Source organism: Mauremys reevesii, linkage group 14 (genome assembly GCF_016161935.1).
Source record: "Mauremys reevesii isolate NIE-2019 linkage group 14, ASM1616193v1, whole genome shotgun sequence".
In the NCBI taxonomy this organism is placed as follows: domain Eukaryota; kingdom Metazoa; phylum Chordata; order Testudines; family Geoemydidae; genus Mauremys; species Mauremys reevesii.
In genome coordinates, this window is record NC_052636.1 from 24985172 (window position 1) to 25005025 (window position 19854).

Here is a 19854-nt window from a genome sequence, read left to right on the forward strand (position 1 = left end):
ATCTGTAAGTGCCTGAAGGAAACATCTGGGATGCCCAACAAAGCCCTTGGGGTGGTTTCTCAGTTCATTATTATCCCTAGCAGGGGTCGTATCCTCAGGGTAACTATAGCTCATGGCTTCCTATAGATCCTAGCAGACACCAGGCAGTGGCTTCCTCCCTTCCCCCTGCGTATTTGGATGGGATGTGAAGGCTGAATTCATCCCCTTCCTCTCTCCTATTTGGGGGAAGAGTTTGGGGGAGTTCAGCTCCTGATTTTTATTTGACCTGTCTACAGCACTTGTTTTGGTTTGGTCTTCCCCTTTCCATCCCTGTTTGAGGTTTCTGTCTCTATCACAGCAGGTGATGCAATGGCATGTGAGAAAGAGGAGCGGAATTCTCAGCCTGGAAATGTTGAGCCAGTGGGTAAAAACAGAGCATTATCTCAAAGATCGAAAAGGAATGTGTCCAGGAGTCATGAGCAGGGAAAGTCCTGGGAGATTCAGCACAGACCAAAAACAGATCAAGGAAACCAGGCAGGGATGAAAGTGGATAAATTTATTTCCTGTTGGGGAACTCAGAAGGTCCTCATGGAAACTACAACACAGCAGGATATCCTCAGGCGAAAGAGAAAAAATACATGCAGGGAGTGTGGAAAAACCTTCTCTCACAGCTCAGCCCTTTCTGTACATCAGAGAATCCACACAGGGGACAGGCCCTATGAATGCAGTGAGTGTGGGAAAACCTTCAATCGCAGTTCGCACCTTGTTAGTCATCAAACAATCCACAGAGGAGAGAGGCCCTTTGAATGCCGTGAGTGTGGGAAATGCTTCACTAGCAGCTCAAACCTTTCTCAACATCAGAGAATCCACACAGGGGAAAGGCCCTTTGAATGCAGTGAGTGTGGGAAATGCTTCTCTCACAGCTCAGCTCTTTCTGTACATCATAGAATCCACACAGGGGACAGGCCTTATGAATGCGCCGAGTGCGGGAAAACCTTCAATCGCAGTTCGCACCTTATTAGGCATCAAACAATCCACGGAGGAGAGAGCCCCTAGGAATGCCGTGAGTGTGGAAAATGCTTCACTAGCAGCTCAAACCTTAGATTTAATTTACCCTGGTTCCTCAACTGTTGCTACAGCTCTACTACCCATCAGTCCAAAGACTGAGAGAAATGGAGAGTTCCAACCATTATCCTTTTAGTATCTTATTGTTCCTCTCTCTGTTTTTTGTGCTGGCCTTTCTATTCTATCACTTTCTGCCTTTGTTTAGTTGGTAACAGTTGGTTTCCATCACTCACGTTTGTTTGTTTAAATCTCTATCCGTTGTGAAATAAATTTTTTGCTTGTTCGATAACTGTACTCAGGTGCTGTGTGAGATACAGTAGCAATGGTCCACAGTAAAACTAGTAACCTGGGATACTTGGGCAAGAGAGGATCTGGGATTTCACCAGGGATCTGGTGATCCGGGCTGGACCCCAGAGGGGGACACATTGAAGGAACTCAAGGGTTAAGGTGGCTGCTGTAGCTCAGAGGAGGGTCCCTGAGTTCCAGCAGGCTGGTGAGTTTGGTCACTAACATCCAGCTGCCAAATGCAAAACTCCCTCTTCCTTGTGGCAGGTGGCAACAAGGAGACTCACAGTCCTCAGCACCCTGAGAAGGGTCACAATGTGTCTCTGTGTTGATCCACCTGTCAAATCCACACAGGGAAAGCTCCCGATAGCACAAAACTCTGCCCTGTGAAATCATGGAATATGTGCTCTTTGCTCTGTGAAAGCATGTAAAGAATCCAAGCGCTGGAGGACAGGGTTTGGGTCCAGAGCAACCTAGACAAATTGGAGGATTGGGCCAAAAGAAATCTGAGGAGGTTCCAGAAGGAGAAGTGCAGAGTCCTGCACTTAGGACGGAAGAATCCTATGCACTGCCACAGCCTGGGGACTGACTGAGTGAGGGGAGTTTGATAGCAGCCTTCAAGTACCTGAAAGAGCAGCAGTGTGGGCTTTCTCCTTGCCACTTTTGCTGGGCTGGGCAGGCAGCCTGGAGGCCTTTCTAGAAGAGAACTGGGAATGGAGTTAGAAAAACCAATGTGAAGACCAGAACCTCAGGTTTAGACTCATTTATTTATAATATTAAATCTTCAATTCTAGTGTCACAGTCAATACAATTGCTTCAGCCTGATAGTTGCCCAAAGGGAAACTTAACGTCTCTCCAAGGGGAGTGGAGAGAAAACACTTTTCAGAGTCCAAGAGAGACAAGGTGGTGAGGGTAAGAGCTTGCAGAGGACCAACCTCTGTTGGTGAAAGAGACAAGCTGTGGAGCTAACCCAGCACCCTCCTTCAGTTCTGTGTAGCCTGGAAGGTCGTCTCCTCCATAACCAGCAGTTAGAACATAAGAACAGCCACACTGAGTCAGACCAGTTCATCTAGCCCACTCTCCCGAAAGTGGCCAATGCCCGGCGCCCCAGAGGACCCCTGGGACCAACATGGATACAACACCACCACAAACAAGGTTAAAAGTCAATGCACAGGGGAGAAGCATCTTGTGTTTCCATGGGCGGTAGGTTTGTAGAAATTTTGGTGGTGCCCAGAACTTGCCCAAACTCCGCCCCCAACCTGCCCAAGGTTCTGGGAGGGAATTTGGGGTGTGGCTGGGGATGAGAGGTTTGGGGTGTGGGAGGGGGCTCAGGGCTATAGCAGAGGGTTGGGGTGTGGGGTGATGGCTGTGTGGTGGGGCTGGGGATGAGGGGTTCATGATGCAGGAGGGGGCTCAGGGTTGGGGCAGACAGTTAGGGTGCAGGGGGATGAGGGCTCTGGCTGGGGCTGGGAATGATGGGTTTGGGGTGTGGGAGAGGCTCAGTGCTAGAGCAGAGGGTAGGGGTGTGGGGGGTGAGGGCTCTTCTGAGGCTGGGGGGTTTGGGGTGTTGGAGAGGCTCAGGGCTGGGGCAGAGGGTTAGGGTGCAGGGGGATGAGGGCTGTGTCTGGGATGGAGATAAGGTGTTTGGGGTTTGGGAGGGCTCAGGACTAGGGCAGAGGGTTGGGGTGCAGGGGTGTGTGAGGGCTCTATCTGTGGTGGAGATGAGGGGTTTGTGGTGTTGGGGCTCAGGGCTGGGGCAGAAGGTCGGGGTGTGTGGGGGGATGAGGACTCTGGCTGGGACTGGGGATGGGAGGTTTGGGGTGTGGGAGGAGCTCAGGGCTGGGGCAGAGGGTTGGGGTGTGGGCAGGGGAATGAAGGCTCTGGCTGGGACTGGGGATGGGAGGTTTCGGGTGTGGGAGGGGCTCAGGGCTCGGGCAGAGGGTTGAGGATGTGGTGGGGGGGTGAAAGCTCTGGCTGGGGGTGTGGGCTCTGGGGTGGGGCAGGGCTGGGGATGAGTTTGGGGTGCAGGCAGGCTGCTCCGGGACAAGGGCCAGAAAGGAGGACTCCCCCCAGCCCTTTCCCTGCTGGCAGCAGCAAGCTCTGGGAGGAACCCTCATTCCCCTCCAGCAGCACCCTCACTCCCACCACTGTCACTGCAGGTGCTCCTAGGGCCCTTCTCAGCTCCAGGAATCTCCCTCGCCTCCCCCATTATGGGTGCCGGGGGGTGCTGCATGCACCTCCTCCCCTGCTGTTGCCCCTGACTATAGCCTCACTGGGGGTGGGGGATGGGGCTGTCTCCTTGCCCAGCATGGGGCAGGAGTGGTGACTGCAGGGGGGGGGGCTGTGATGGCAGAGGGTCCCGCTCGAAAAGGGAAGGGTCTGAGGTGGAAGGGCAGGCTCAGAGTCAGTCTGCCCTGGCAGCGAGTTGGAAGAGGGGGGCACTAGGACCCTGTGGCAGCAGTTGCTGCAGGGAGGCAGCATGGAGCTGCATGGAAGAGGCAGGAATGCTCTGCTCCCTCCGGGGCCCAGGGACATGCATGGGGCCAGCAAGGGGGTCCGGGAGACACTCGGGGGAAGCACGGGGGTGGCAGGTGGGGCCAGAGGGGAGACCCGCCCCAAACTTTGGTGGAGCTGGGCCCCAGGGCTCTGAATATTGCTGGTGCCCGGGCACCATGTGGGTATATAACTCGCCGCCCATGTGTGTTTCATTCCTTATGTCCTAGTCCCATCATGTGGCCATTTCCTTTTCTTCCTTTCTGTTAAAAGCTTTGGTGTTTTGCACAGAAACATTATTTCCCCAGGAGAGACCTGGGAGTGGGGGCTGCATTCCTGTGCCAAACAGTCACTGGAAGGGGGCAGACAAAGGCCTTTAGGACGAGGCGTCCGTCACTGTCAAAAGATCATCTCCCTCCTGCAGGTCACTGGCAGCCTGAATTTGTTCCTTATCCTCCCAGAGTTTGGGGGCTGGAATCAGCACTACCCAGCCCCTCCGTATGTAGCAGGAACAACACAAACCTGGTCTTTAAAACAAGCTGTCCCCTTCCTCCTCAGGGAAGATTTTTCTGTGATTGAAGTTGAGCTTCAGTTCCCCTCTCCTAGGGGTGGGGTGGGTGTGGGGCCAGCTCCCAGTGAGATCTGTTTTTACCTTTGCCCCCTTTCAGTCACTCTGGGATGGTAACTCTGCTCCCAGCTGTCAGGCAGCTTCCAGCCCATCCACCCTGCTCACTAACTCTGTGGTCATGTGTCACCCCCTTTGCCAGCACACAGAGCCTGCAGGAAAGCTACTCCTGCCAGATGCAGTGGTGGTATAGTGGTGTGCATGGCTGTCTTCCAAGCAATTCATCTGGGTTTGATTCCCAGCCAATGCAATCATGGCTTTTCTCTTCTGTTGTTTCCTCATCTGGAAGTGGTTTAATTTCAGTCACATTGTGTTACAATCACATTATCTATAGAATGAGACAATAAATGTGTCAAAGTCCAGCAGGTCATATAGGATGGAGGCACACAAGGGGCTGGAATGTGTCATCTGAGAAAGACAGAACCCTTGGAAACCTGCATCTCCCATCCCCTGGCCTTGCGTGTTATGATTCCAGCTGCACGAGCTGTTTGTAGGATGTTCCGGCATGATGGGGACATGAAGTTTTGAGTCAGTTTTTGCTCCTGCAGATTCCTTTGCTGTTACAATTATAATGACATGAACAAAAGGGAGGCACAATAAACCCCCAAATTGCAATACAGGTGGGGAAAGGGACGATCACGGTTAAGCCAAACACGTCAAAATAAAAATTAATACAAAAAAGGGGAGGGGGGAAGAGCTCAGGTATGTGGAGATCCCCTTGATATTTCAACGCACATTGTTAGAATCAAAGTTCAGACTTGACACTGGAAAACCTGCAGCTCCCCAGCTCTGTGAACACCTGTGATGAGCAAGATGGAGTTGGGACACCTGTTCTGCTTCAATCATTTATTGTCTCTCTGTTCTCTCCTTCTCCCCCCAATTCCTCATCTCCAATGTCTCTGCCTTTCTCCTCTTGCTCCCTCTCCCCTGCCCTTTCCAGGAACTCACAGTCTACAGCATTTAGGACAAGCCAGAGCTCCCATGTTCTGCACATGATCCTGTGTCAGAGAACGTGGGACCCAGGTCAGAACCAGTCACCAGAACAATATGAACCTTTATGGGCGACTTCTCTGCCTGCTCTGCAATTTACACACACCCCCACTGGGGGTGGGGGTGGGGTACAGCTCTGACTGAGAGGCCCCACAGGAGAAACTTCAGCCCAAAGACAAATTTGTGTGAAATGCTGAGAAGTGAAGTGCCCCCTTCCCCTCCCCCTTAATCCCCAGAACTCTAGTGTCACCCCCATGGCACCAGCACAGGGAACCCAGTGAGATGGGGTTACAGAATACAAGGGGGAGGGAGCAGGGAGAGAGGTGACAGGGAATCTCTCTCTTTCCTTCTCTCTTCACTTTCTGTTCTTCTCTTTCCTTCCAGGAACTGCAGTCACAGCAGGGAGGGGTTTGTCTCTTTATTAGGGATCCCTCTGTGTCACGGAGGCTGCAAAAGTCATAGATTCTGTGACTTCTGCAGTGGCCACTGTGGCTGACTCCGTGGCTGCCCCAGCAGCTGGCCTGGGGACAGCTTGAGCAGTGGTTCCAAGGGTGGCAGGCGCAGCCACAGCTCAGTGGCTCCTGGCACCAGTCCCGAGGTGGCCGGAGCAGGGCTGGCCTCTGGGGCTCCCCTGACCTGGCAGCATCTGGAGTGGCCGTTGGTCCCCGGGGCTTCTCCCCCAGTACATGGTGCCACGGGCCCCCTGGACTCCCTGCGCCCACAGCTGGTGCCACGGACCCCCTGGGCCTCCCTCCCCAAGATTCAATGAGGGGTATTTATGGTGTAAGTCATGGCCGGGTCATGGGCAATGAGCTTTTGTTTTTTGCCCGTGATCTGTCCATGACATTTACTAAAAAAACCTGGGATTAAATCTTTGCCTTCCTCATTATCGATCAAATAAATCGAAACGCCTCCACCTGCAAGTGGATTTAGCCCAGGACCCTGAGGCCTGGTCTACACTAGGGGCGGGGGGGCTCGATCTAAGGTACGCAACTTCAGCTACGTGAATAGCGTAGCTGAAGTTGAAGTACCTTAGCTCGAATTACTTACCCATCCTCACGGAGCGGGATCGATGTCCACGGCTCCCCCGTCAACTCCGCTACGGCCACTTGCGCCGGTGGAGTTCCGGAGTCGACGGGAGCACGTTCGGGGTTTGATATATCACGTCTAGATGAGACGTGATATATCGAACTCCAGGAAGTCGATTGCTACCCGTTGATCCGGCTGGTAGTCTGGACGTACCATCAGCGTCAGCAGCTGTTATGCCCCCACTGAGCTCTCTGGTCAGGTGTCCTAGCACTGGAAGCCTCCTGTTTAGATCCTAAAATAGCGTTTTTGCACCGGAGGGGGGCTGAAATTTTGGACCAGACATTGTAGCTCCACCGTTATTTTACTGAATTGCTTCAAAACAGCAAGTCAGGAAAGTCTCCTAAGTGCCAGGCTCTCTGCCATGGAAACAGCTGCCCCTGCTCTGCAGGAGTCTGTGCGTTCCACCCAGCAACGTACACACCTGCTCCGCACTGAAGGGGGGTCAGACAGTGACAGGGTTGGTAACACAAATACTTCAGACTATTAGCTCCAGGTCCCTTCCTTTCTTTAACCCAGGATGTGCCAGTCAACTGGTAACCATGGCGTTATCTTCACCTTAAAATACCTCTCAGGACATTTTCTGCGTGACCTCCACCCACTGCCCTCCCTGCAGCCAGCCCCTGTCTCCAGCCAGCCCTGCACCCCATGCCCGCCCCGCACCCCCCGCCCGGCCCACCGCCAGCCCCTCTCTCCAGCCAGCCCCGCACCCCCTGCCCTGCCCGCAGCCAGCCCCTGTCTGCAGCCAGCCCCGCACCCCCTGCCCTGCCCACAGCCAGCCCCTGTCTCCAGCCAGCCCTGCATGCCCCGGCTCCAGCCAACCCCTGCTGCACCCCCCTGCCCTGCCTCCAGCCAGCCCCGCACCCCGTGCCCTGCCTGCAGCCAGCTCTGCAACCCTGCCCTGCCCGCAGCCAGCCCCCGCCTGCAGCCAGCCCCACACCCCCTGCCCTGCTCACAGCCAGCCCCTGCCACACCCCCTGCCCTGTCTCCAGCTAGCTTCTGCCGCACCCCCCTGTGGCCCCACCCAAAGCCAGCCAGCCCCCACACACCCGCAGCCGTGCACACCCTGCCCTGTCTCCAGCCAACTCCTGCTGCACCCCCCTGCCTGAAACCAGCCAACCTGCCTCACACATCCCTGTCTCCAGCCAGCCCCGCACCCCTTGCCCTGCCTGCAGCCAGCCAGCCCCACACACCCCTGTCTCCAGCCAGCCCCGCACCCCTTGCCCTGCCTACAGCCAGACCTTACCTCCAGTCAGCCCCTGCCCTGCCTCTAGCCAGCCCCATGCCCACTGGTGCCCTGCAGTTCCCAGGGCAGTAACCCTGCACACCTGCTTCAATGAGGGGGGCAGGGAGGAGCTGGGACCCCACATGTGCACACCCAAGGGTGACCAGACAGCAAGTGTGAAAAATCGGGACAGGGAGTGGGGGGTAATAGGATCCTAGATAAGAAAAAGACCCCAGGGGTCTCTGAGGTTTCCCTGGCCCCTCGCCCCTGTCCTGCCTGGCTGATGTCAGCATCTCTCTGTGAGGTCACCACCTCCCCACCACCTTGGACCAATAGGCTGAGGTCCTGCAAAAGGCCTTTGTGATGTCACTGCCACACGCCTCCCTTGCTGGGCTAATGTTCTGCCCCTGGCCAGGCACTTCGCAGGTTTGAGCTACTCCCTGGGGATCACCCCACTCAAGGAGCGTTCGTTCCAGGCAGCAAGCCGGCTAGACAGGGAAACATCAGACGCTGCTCCCAATGCTACACTCAGTTTTTCAGAAATTAGTTGACTTTATGGCCAGAAGAGACCATTAGAGCATCTAATCTGACCCCCTGCATATCACAGGCCTCCTGTAGGACACAAGAGCTACTTTTGGGGAAATCACATTCCAGAAAGGCATCTAGTCTTCATGAAATGACATCAAGAGATGGAGAATCCACGACTTTCCTTGGTAGCTTCTTCCTGTGGTGAATCATCCTCGCTGTTGAATTTTTGTGCCTTAGTTGTAATATGAATTTGTCTCTTTTCACCTTCCAGCCATTGGGTCTTGTTATGCCTTGCTCTGCTCGATTCAAGAGCCTTTTAATACCCAATCTTTTCTCTCTCTGAAGGCACTTCCACACTTCAATGAAGTCACCTTTCAATCTTCTTTTGATAAGCTAAACAGGTTGAGCTCTTTCAATAGCTCACTAGAAGGCATTTTTCTCCAGCCCTCAGAACATTTGGTGGCTCTTTGCTGCCCCAGCTCCAATTTCACAACATCTTTTTCAAATGAGGACACCAAAACTGAAGGCAGTATTCCAGTATCAGTCTCACTGATGCCGTGTCACCTCCTGTGACGTTATTGACATAATCTGTAACCGTATAGATCACCGTTGCGACCGCTGTTCTATTTGTAGCCAATATTGTAGAATATTGTCGTGTAAGGGGTCTATGGAGAGATTCTGATTGGCTGATTATAATTATGCTATTTCTAGATGTGTATCATTTTTATAGTTGACGTTATGAATTCCTGCCCATTTCCCCACTGGCTGGAGCATGGCTAGAGTGTGTCTGTGGTTAATGATGTTGCTGTAGATTATTCGTTTCCTGCCTTGGCAATTCAGACAGTCCCTTTTCCCAACATATCTCCAGCACATCATTAGATCCAATAACAGGGGCAGCTTTTCTCTGGGGCACTGAGATTTTTCGGGGAGTTAGTGGCTCCTTTCTTTCCTCACCCGGGAGTAAACTCAGCTTTTTATTCCATGGTTCATGTTTTATGGAATAACAACATCAGCCTGAAGAAAGAGGAGAGTGAATATCTCACTGCCAGGGCTGAAGGTGGCCACGTCCCCTCTGTCTGACCATTGCCATTGCAGGAGAGAAGGTGTCAATACAATTGAATGCCCTGGCTCAGACAAGAGACACAGGGAGGTTTTGCTGTTCATGGATCCATGCAAAGGAAATTGTGTCTCTGTGTGAAACTGAGGAGGGACATGAAACGGCCACAGGGTGGTGCAATGCCCTAAGCTAAGGCAGGAGGGGGAAGGAATGGGGCTGAGGAATGACTGAAGTGGACTCACCTGGGATTGAAATGACATTTCTTTGTGTCAGGCAGTGAGAAATGTGACATTAATTCAGATGCGGGGTTGAGGCTTCTTTAGCTCCTTGTAGAACTTGAACTTGATTTCCCAGAAGGGAGAAAGGGAAAGTCTGGGGCTGCCTTGAGTCCCTGGCTGGGGTCTCCTGGGCAGTGGAAAACGTCCCTTGTTTGGCCCTGCCAAGGGGATCGTGGAGGCTGAGATGCCCCTTGGCTTGGATCAAAGGGGGAGTTGGATGGAATTTATCACACAACCCTCCCTGCTCCCCAGAGCCCCACGGGGAGAAGCTAGAGAAGGGGGAGTCATTCCTCCCCCGCGCTCCCAGAACAGCTGCTAGCAGGGCTGCCCAGAGGCGGGGGCAAGGGGGGCAATTTGCCCCAGGCTCTGGGTCTTGCAGGGGCCCCCACAAGCAGGAGCGTAGCTAGGGGAGCAGGGGCTGCCGCTCCCCACTGAGCACATTCCCCCGAAGTGGCGCCTTAGTAGGAATTTGGAATAAGGTGGAAAGATCTGGATTTCTCCCCCGCTGCAGAGTGCGGCACTGCTGATTGGCCGCCGGGGCCTGATTGGGCCTCCAGCTCCCATTGGGCCTCCAGCAGCCAGACCCCCCCTTGCACACACACACACACACCCGCTGCCTCAGCACGCTGCGGGGGAGGGGCTGTGTGCTGGCACGTGTTTCACTTTGGCTCCAGAGGCAGCCAGCGGCTCGAGCTGCCGGGTGGTAAGAGGAGTCCTGGGGGGCAGTCAGGGAGCAGGGGGAGTGTTGGATGGTTCGGGGGGGGGACTTTCTGGGGGCTGGGGCAGTCAGGGAGCAGGGGGGGTTAGATGGGAGGAAGTCTGGGCCTCTGTCCAACAGCAAAACACAAGCCTAGAAAAGCAGCCGTTAGCGGGAAGTGCTATCAGCTGGCCCGGGCAGCCTGCACGGCCCCCGGCCCGCTTGCCTGAGCTGTATTGTTAATGCATTTTAGTTGGAAGATGCAGCCTGAGTGATTTAAAGGCCCTAAACGCTGCTGAAAGAGCTGGGACAGTTGCAAGCTTTCTCTGCTGGGCTTTTCATCTGGGTCACACAATGCAAACCTGCTTGAGGCGCCGCACAAGAGAGGTTTCTTGAGGCCGTCTATGCAGCTCACAGCTTAAGCTCTTCTAAGCTTGCAGCCGTGGCACAAAAGGATTTGGGAGCAGTTAACAATTCTGTGTGGTTAAGAGATTTTCATTTCCTGGGCCCTGCTACCCAATGCCACAGGGCCCCACAGGGGAGACTGAGTGAGTAGCCCGGTTTGTCCTCTGCAGTCCCTTCCCTGCTTCTTGCCCTTGTGTTTGCAAGGGGCTCATTAACATGCTGCATCCGAACGCCCCTCCCCAGGCCTTCCCTCCAGAGACACAGTCCTGGCTTCTCCTCCTTCCTCACTTTCTCCTTCTCTCCCTCTCTGGTTTTTCTCCATGCCCCGTCCCTGGTCTGTGCTCCCTCTCCATCCCATGCACTGTATCAAGCACGTCTCTGCCTCTCTTGTTTATGGCCCTGTGCTGGGATGGCAGAGGCAGAGCTATTGTTGTGTTCTCTGCTGGGTCTGTTTGGATCAGACTCTAAAATCAAACGCTCCCTTTGCTAGCAGGATCCCTTTGCCTGCTCGCCAGGGCTTCTGGCTACACACTAGAGCCAGGTGCTAGGGCAGAAGCAGCTGCCCATGTACCCTCAATGGCAGGAGCGGTGCGTGGTCCCTCGTCCCCCCCCCACACACACACTTTGGATTACGGGGTGTGTCTTGGTGTATATTGGGGGTCCTGTCAGGGGGCGGGGAGTGGTTGGATAGGTGTGGGAGTCCTGGCAATCTGTCTGGGGGCAGGGGTGTGGATAAGGGTCGGGGCAGTCAGGGGACAGGTAGGGTTCTAGGGGGCAGTCAGGGACCGGGGTCCCAGGAGGGGGCAGTCAGGGGACAAGGAGTGGGGGGGTGTTGGGGGTTCTGAAGGGGGCAGTAAGTGGGAGGGAGCGGATGTAATTAGTAATTTGATATGTTGGGTGGTGCCTTTTTTTATGTGTTCGCTTCCCCTCATGTGAGACCCTGGCTACGCCGCTGCCCACGGGAATCCAGTATTCTACAGCATTGCAACTTTTTTGTCTGGAAGGGGCCCCCAAAATTGCTTTGCCCCCAGGCCCCCTGAATCCTGTGGGCGGCCCTGGAATAATGTCGAGCTTTTGCTCAGCGGGGAGGAGGGCAGTGGGGAGGGATCCTGGAAGCAGGGGAGTTGGACAGTGTGGGGAGGGGAGCCCAGCAGTGGGGGTGGGGGGCAGAGGTCTGGGGGGAGGTCAGGGAAGGATCCCAGCGTTGTGGGAAGTGGGCAGCATGGAGAGCCTAGGCCTGGCACGGGCTCTGGGCAGAGTGACTCTGTCCTTCTACACTCCCCCCCGGCAGGCTAGGCAGGACGGGGAGAATTACGTGTTTGTTGGTAAATGTCAATTTCTGTGTAAACACAGGACCCAATGGCAAAATATTTCCATCGATAATCATCAAACCTGACAGATGGGCAGAGTAAGAAACATGCTGCTTGAGAACGTGTCCTGCTCTAATCCCATAGGGGTCCCTTCCGCCTTGGGCACCACCAGGCGGGTGTTTCATTTCCCTCCCTATTTTCACACAGAGACACAATGTCCTTTGCATGGATCCATGAACAGCAAAACCTCCCTGTGTCTCTTGTCTGAGCCAGGGCATTCGATTCTATTGACACCTTCTCTCCTGCAATGGCAACGGTCAAACAGAGGAGACGTGGCCACCTTCAGCCCTGGCAGTGAGATATTCCCTCTCCTCTTTCTTCAGGCTGATGTTGTTATTCCATAAAACATGAACCATGGAATAAAAAGCTGAGTTTACTCAAAGGTGAGGAAAGAAAGGAGCCACCATCTCCCCAAAAAATCTCAGTGCCCCAGAGAAAAGCTGCCCCTGTTATTGGAACTAATGATGTGCTGGAGATATGTTGGGAAAAGGCACTATCTGAATCGCCAAGGCAGGAAATGAACAATCTACAGCAACATCATTAACCACAGACACACTTTAGCCATGCTCCAGCCAGTGGGGAAATGGGCAGGAATTCATAACGTCAACTATAAAAATGATACACATCTAGAAATAGCATAATTATAATCAGCCAATCAGAACCTCTCCATAGACCCTTTACACGACAACCTTTCTACAATATTGGCTACAAATAGAACAGAAGTCACAACGGTGATCTATACGGTTACAGATTATGTCAATAACGTCACAGGAGGTGACACGGCATCAGTGAGACTGATACTGGAATACTGCCTCCAGTTTTGGTGTCCTCGTTTGAAAAAGATGTTGTGAAATTGGAGCTGGGGCAGCAAAGAGACACCAAATGTTCTGAGGGCTGGAGAAAAATGCCTTCTAGTGAGCTATTGAAAGAGCTCAACCTGTTTAGCTTATCAAAAGAAGATTGAAAGGTGACTTCATTGAAGTGTTGAAGTGCCTTCAGAGAGAGAAAAGATTGGGTATTAAAAGGCTCTTGAATCAAGCAGAGAAAGGCATAACAAGACCCAATGGCTGGAAGGTGAAAAGAGACAAATTCATATTACAACTAAGGCACAAATATTCAACAGTCAGGATGATTCACCACAGGAACAATCTACCACGGGAAGTGATGGATTCTCCAACTCCTGATGTCATGTCATGAAGACTAGATGCCTTTCTGGAATGTATTTGCCCCCAAAATAGCTCTTGTGTCATACAGGAGGCCTGTGATATGCAGGGGGTCAGATTAGATGCTCTAATGGTCTCTTCTGGCCATAAAGTCAACTCATTTCTGAAAAACTGAGTGTAGCATTGGGAGCAGCATCTGATGTTTCCCTGTCTAGCCGGCTTGCTGCCTAGAACGAACGCTCCTTGAGTGGGGTGATCCCCAGGGAGTAGCTCAAACCTCCAAAGTGCCTGGCCTGGGGCAGGACATTGGCACAGCAAGGGAGGGGTGTGGCAGTAACATCACAAAGGCCTTTGGCAGGACCTCAGCCTATTGGTCCAAGGTGGTGGGGAGGTGGTGACCTCACAGAGAGATGCTGACATCAGCCAGGCAGGACAGGGGCGAGGGGCCAGGGAAACCTCAGAGACCCCTGTGGCTTTGCTGCAGCAAGTCTCCTTCTCCAGGTCTCTCTCTGAGGACTGAGGGAGTATTCGGGTTCACGGACGTGAGCGCCAGGAGGAACCTCTTTCGAGTTTTCTCCTTCCCTCTTAGTGATTTTACTAGAAAACAGCCATCCCTGTTTAGAAGGTAAGAGCCTCCTCGAGATGTGAAACCTGTTCAGTCTGATCCATCTGGTGACAGGTCACTTCCCTTCTCTATACCTCAGGCTCCTCCCCATCTGCCCAATGGGAACAGGGACAGTTCTCAAACTCTGCGCAGTCGTGAGCCTGAGTGAGATAAGGGGCGATAAAGCCCTCTGTGAAGGAGAAAGGGGCGTTTCACGGTGTTTAACACCAAGGAATTCTAAAGTTTGCTAAAATGTCTAGTCTGCGGAAACAAGAAATGGTCGGGGCCAAACTTTTTAACCATTGCCTTTTCTAAAGCCCATTCAGGGGTGTGAGTCCCTGTCTTTTAGGTACCTGGGGTTCTTTGCCAGCAGGAGAGAAGAGGTACCTGCCTCCATTTTTGTGGCCTTAACAAACCAGGTGTTGTGCCCCACTTCTCATCTGAGATCCCTGAAAAAGAACATCTTCCCATCCATGAACAAGACAGGACCTATCTTTCAAAGGGAACAAAGAGACCCCTGGGACTTACAGACTAGCTAGCCTCACTTCCATAGCTGGAGAGATACTGCAATACATTCTTAAACAGTTTGTCAGCAGCACCTACAGGAGAATTTGGTTCTTAGGACAAGTGAGCATGGATTTGTCAAGAACAAATCATCCCAAACCAATCCTCTTTCCTTCTTTGGCAGGGTTCCGGGCCTAGTGGAGGTGGGTAAACAGTAGATGGGATCTATCTTGGGGTCACTAAGGCTTTTGACACAGTCCCGCAGGACATTCTCACAAGCAAACAAGGGAAATGAGGTCTAGATTCAATCAGTGTCACGAGGGTGCAGAGCTGGTTGAAAGCCCAGACTCCAAGGGCCCTTCTCCATGGTTGGCTGCCCAACGGAGAGGGGGCACCTCGTGGGTCCGGCAGGGATCAGTCCGGGGTCCAGTACTATTCAATAGTTTCATGAATGATTTGGAAAATGGAGTGGAGAGCATGCTTCTAAAATGTGCAAATGACACCAAGCACTTTGGAGCTCAGGACTGGAATTCAAAACGCCCTTAACAAATTGGAGACTTGGTCTTCTTGAGCCAAACCCCATGGCTGGGCCCCTCTCTCTAGACTGGGCTGAAGTGAAACCCCAGAGCCAAACCCTCCTCCTCCTGGGCAGCGCGCTCCGGCCTTGAATGGTCAGATGCTGCTTAGCGCTGTCAGAGCAGCTTTGGCTGGGGGATTCTCCCAGCACTTTCCAATAGCGGGAAGGTACGAAATCCCCATTTGCCTGCTGGGGACGGAGCCCTAGAGGGGGGAGCAACTTGCCCAAAGTCCCACCGGAAAAGGAAAACAACCAGCAGTGGAACCAATAGGGGTGTCAGGATCTTGGAGGCGCTGTCACCCCCACACTAGGGCGGTGTTATGCACCCCCTGCGGCTGGCCGAGTTTCTCCGTCTCTTGGCAATAAGACAGCCTAGAACCCCAACCAGGGTTATTCTATCTGCTACCCAAGATCCATAAACCTGGAAATCCTGGATGCCCCATCATCTCAGGCATTGGCACCCTGACAGCAGGATTGTCTGGCTATGTAGACGCTCCATCATCATTCCACACAAAGATGGACTACAAGCCGTCAGGAACAGTATCCCCGATAATGTCACAGCTGAATTTTGTGACTTTGTCCTCACCCATAACTATTTCACATTTGGGGACAATGTGTACCTTCAAGTCAGCGGCACTGCTATGGGTACTCACATGACCCCACTGTGTGCCAACGTTTTTATGGCTGACTTAGAACAACGCTTCCTCAGCTCTCGTCCCCTAATGCCCCTACTCTACTTGTGCTACACTGATGACATCTTCATCATCTGGTCCCATGGAAAAGAAAACCCTTGAGGAATTCCACCATGATTTCAACAATTTCCATCCCACCTACAACCTCTGCCTGGACCAATCCACACAAGAGATCCACTTCCTGGACACTACTGTGCTAATAAGCGATGGTCACATAAACACCACCCTATACCGGAAACATACTGACCGCTGTACTTACCTACATGTCTCCAGCTTTCACCCAGACCACATCACACAATCCATTGTCTACAGCCAAGCTCTAAGATACAACCGCATTTGCTCCAACCCCTCAGACAGAGACAAACACCTACAAGATCTCTATCAAGCATTCTTACAACTACAGTACCCACCTGCTGAAGTGAAGAAGCAGATTGACAGAGCCAGAAGAGTACCTAGAAGTCACCTACTACAGGACAGGCCCAACAAAGAAAGGAACAGAATCCCACTAGCCGTCACCTTCAGCCCCCAACTAAAACCTCTCCAGTGCATCATCAAGGATCTACAACCCATGCTGAAGGACAATCCCTCACTCTCACAGATCTTGGGAGACAGGTCAGTCCTTGCTTACTGACAGCCACTCAACCTGAAGCAAATACTTATCAGCAACCACACAACAAAAACACTAACCCAGGAACCTATCCTTGCAACAAAGCCCATTGCCAACTCTCTCCCCATATCTGTTCAGGGGACACCATCATAGGACCTAATCACATCAGCCATGCCATCAGGGGCTCATTCACCTGCACATCTACCAATGTGATATGTGCCATCATGTGCCAGCAATGCCTCTCTGCCATGTACATTGGCCAAACCAGAGAGTCTCTACATAAAAGAATAAATGGACACAAATCAGACATCAAGAATTATAACATTCAAACACAGCCAGAGAACACTTCAATCTCCCTGGTCACTCGATTACAGACCTAAAAGTCGTAATATTACAACAAAAAACCTTCAACAACAGACTCCCACGAGAGATGCTGAATTGGAATTAATTTGCAAACTGGACACCATTAAATTAGGCTTGAATAAAGACTGGGAGTGGGTGGGTCATTACACAAAGTAAAACTATTTCCCCATGTTTATTTGTCCCCCTACTGTTACTCACACCTTCTTGTCAAGTGTGGGAAATGGGCCATCCTGATTGTCACTACAGGTTTTTTTCTCCTGCTGATAATAGCTCACCTTAACTGCTCACTCTCATTATAGTGCGGATGGCAACACCCATTTTTTCATGTTCTCTGTGTATATATATATCTTCCTGCTGTATTTTCCACTGTATGCATCTGATTAAGTGGATTTTAGCCCACGAAAGCTTATGCTCAAATAAGTTTGTTAGTCTCTAAGGTGCCACAAGTACTCCTCATTATTTTTGCAGATAAATTCATGGAGGTGAAGTCCATTAATGGCTATTAGGCAGCCTGGGTAAGGAATGGTATCTCTAGCCTCTGTTTGTCAGAGGGTGGAGATGGATGGCAGGGGAGAGATCACTTGATCATTGCCTGTTAGGTTCAGTCCCTCTGGGGCACCTGGCATTGGCCACTGTTGGCAGATAGGATATGGGGTTGGATGGACCTTTGGTCTGGCCATTCTTCTTTTCTTATGAAGGGAAGGGCAGAACCCTGCAACAGAGTTTCTGTAGTGTAGTGGTTATCACGTTTGCCTAACATGCAAAAGGTCCCTGGTTCAAAACCAGGCAGAAACATGATGGCTTAATTTTTCCCAACTCCTAGTGGCCTGTCCCTGCTGTTGTAGGAGCAGCAGTGATTTCTATGCTCAATAGGTCTGTTATACTTTCCCCATTCCCATTTTTGTCTCCTCTCCCTCTCTGAATGCCTGTGAAGTGGCTTCCCCCCTCCCCCTCCCTCCTGCAATGCTTGTGGGATGAAGGGGCTGGTTGAACAGCTGGAAGATCAGAAGAGCTCCTAGATAGACAAGGTGTCTGGGACTCTAATTAGGCAGCGATCACACACCCAGAGCATGGACACTGCCCAAGGTGGAGTGTGACCCACCAGATGCAGCCAAGTCATCTCTAGTCGCAGGCCATGAGGATCAGGTCCTTAAAAGGGGAAGGGGCCCTGTGCTCAGGAGTCACTCACAAGCTTGTACCTCCAGTGAATGCCCTTCGCCCCGACCGCCTGGCCAGTGGTTCGCTGCATTGCAGTTCATTGTGCCTCAGGAAGACTTACCTTCATCACACCGTCCATCGCGGCGCTGTGGGACACGTACCTTGCAGAATCCTGTGCCTGCCTCTTGGCTTCCCAGGAATGGCTACTTGCAGCCCAGGAGAAGAAGGATGGTTCTGGTGAAAGGACGACAAGCAAAGCACTGGGAGGAAATTTGGGTGCGGGCTCTGCGCTGGGGGTGGGGGTGGGGTGCAGGAGGGGTGGTGCAGCTCCCAAAGTGACCGGTACACACAACCCTCTGGCAGCAGCTCCTAGATGAGTGGGGCCAGGGGATCTCCATGTGCTGCTGTCTGCAGGCGCTGCCCCCAGAGCTCCCATTGGCTACAGTTCCTGGCCAATGGGAGCTGCAGAGTTGGTGCTCAGGGCAGGGGCAGCACGTGGAGACACTCCCCCCACCCCAGGGGATGCTGGGACATGCCAGCCACTTCTGGGAGCGGCACGGAGGGGCGGATGTAGAGTGGGCAGGGAGCCACCTTAGTGCTGCTGGCACATCTCTGCACACCCGTTGTGGGGGGAGGGGAGCAGAGGGCTCCATGTGCTGCCTGGGGTAGGGTCAGTGCACAGAGCTGCCTCCCCTTCCGGGTCTATTCCAGGAGTGGGTGGGTGGGGTCTTTTGGCCTCCAAGGTGCAGCAGGTCAGACTAGATGATCACACTGGTCCCTTCTGACCTTAAAGGCTCTGAGTCTAAAAGGGAGAGGGAAGTAAAGGAATTTAAAAAAAAATAAACCAAGCATTGTAATACCAGGATGACTCCAACTGCTCATTACATAGTCCCACCCCTTTCTTCCTCCACTGGGTGTTTAATGACCTGTTGGGATTTGGGACACTGATTCTCTCATTCCATTGATAAACTGATACAACATGACTGAAATTAAACCAATTCCCAGTAGAGGAATCATCATATCATTGCATTGGCTGGGAATCGAACCCAGGTCAACTGCTTGGAAGGCAGCTATGCTCACCACTATACCACCAATACATCTGGTGAAAGTCTCTGATTTTTCACACTTGGTGATTGGTCACCTTACTTCTCAGCATGAGGCGAATGTCTCTGTGGTCTCTGCCGTTCATCGTGGGGAGTTTCCCCACTGATAACAGTTCTTGCTGGGTTGGGGTTGGGAGACAGAAGAGGCGTTTATTCTGTTTCATTCCTCTCCATTTTCTGTTCCTCCCCTTCCCTTCCAGGGTCCTCCCTTCCATTTCAGACTGTGCAGTGACACCCTCCCTGCACCCAGGACTCTCGAGCCTCTGGAGCAGCACGATCCCATGAGATCCTCAGTGACCAAGGGTCTTTTCCAACTTCCAGGAGACCCAGCTTGAATCTAAAGGAAGCTCTGTTCCTTCCTGGGGATCCTCTCTCCCTTCATGGAGATCAAGATCATGAAACCTCTGCCTTGCCTCCTGGGTCTGAATTAATGTTCCATTTCCCACTATCTGCTCGAAAGAAACAAATGTTTCTAACCCAGGTGAGCGGCGTTAATTCAGCTGGAATCCTTCACTCACATTCCTTAGGAGATACAGACTCTCTGTGACACAGACTGACTGGGGTTCATCTCTGCATGTCCCCAATGGGGAAGGAAAGACACTGAGGGGGAAGGAAGAAGATGGACAGAAGGAGTCAAATGGGGCTAGACCAGAATAGGACATTTTCTGCCTGTTAAAATGTACTAGACTCTAATTGCTGAAAACAAAACAAAAACCCACCAGCTTCTGTTTGAACCATCAGCTTTTCACAGAGCAGCCAAAGTGGTGAAGCACAGACACACATAACCACCGACAGCCCAAGTTTGTCTAAGAAGCACCTATAGTGGCTCATGCAGGGGGAAATACAGCTGTGGGTGTGAGTTCAGGCCTCACCCAGAGCATTGGTTTTCGTTAGCCACAGAGCTTCCCCCACTTGCTTTGCCCAATTCACATGGAAAGTGCCATAGGAGGGTGATGAGAGTAAATTCTAAACTCTGAAATGCGGAGGTTGGCCCAGAGAT

The 19854-nt window shown here is 52.5% G+C and overlaps 2 non-coding genes and 1 pseudogene across 2 annotated transcripts; 2 read left to right on the top strand and 1 right to left on the bottom strand.

Moving 5' to 3' along the window:
• Positions 1–624: 624 nt before the first annotated feature.
• Positions 625–19854, top strand: part of LOC120381563 — a 250910-nt pseudogene continuing 231680 nt past the window's right edge.
• TRNAV-AAC lies at positions 17316–17388 on the top strand. Its single transcript has one exon. It is a non-coding gene; the product is annotated as a tRNA-Val (tRNA).
• On the bottom strand, positions 18777–18848 carry TRNAG-UCC. The gene has a single exon. It is a non-coding gene; the product is annotated as a tRNA-Gly (tRNA).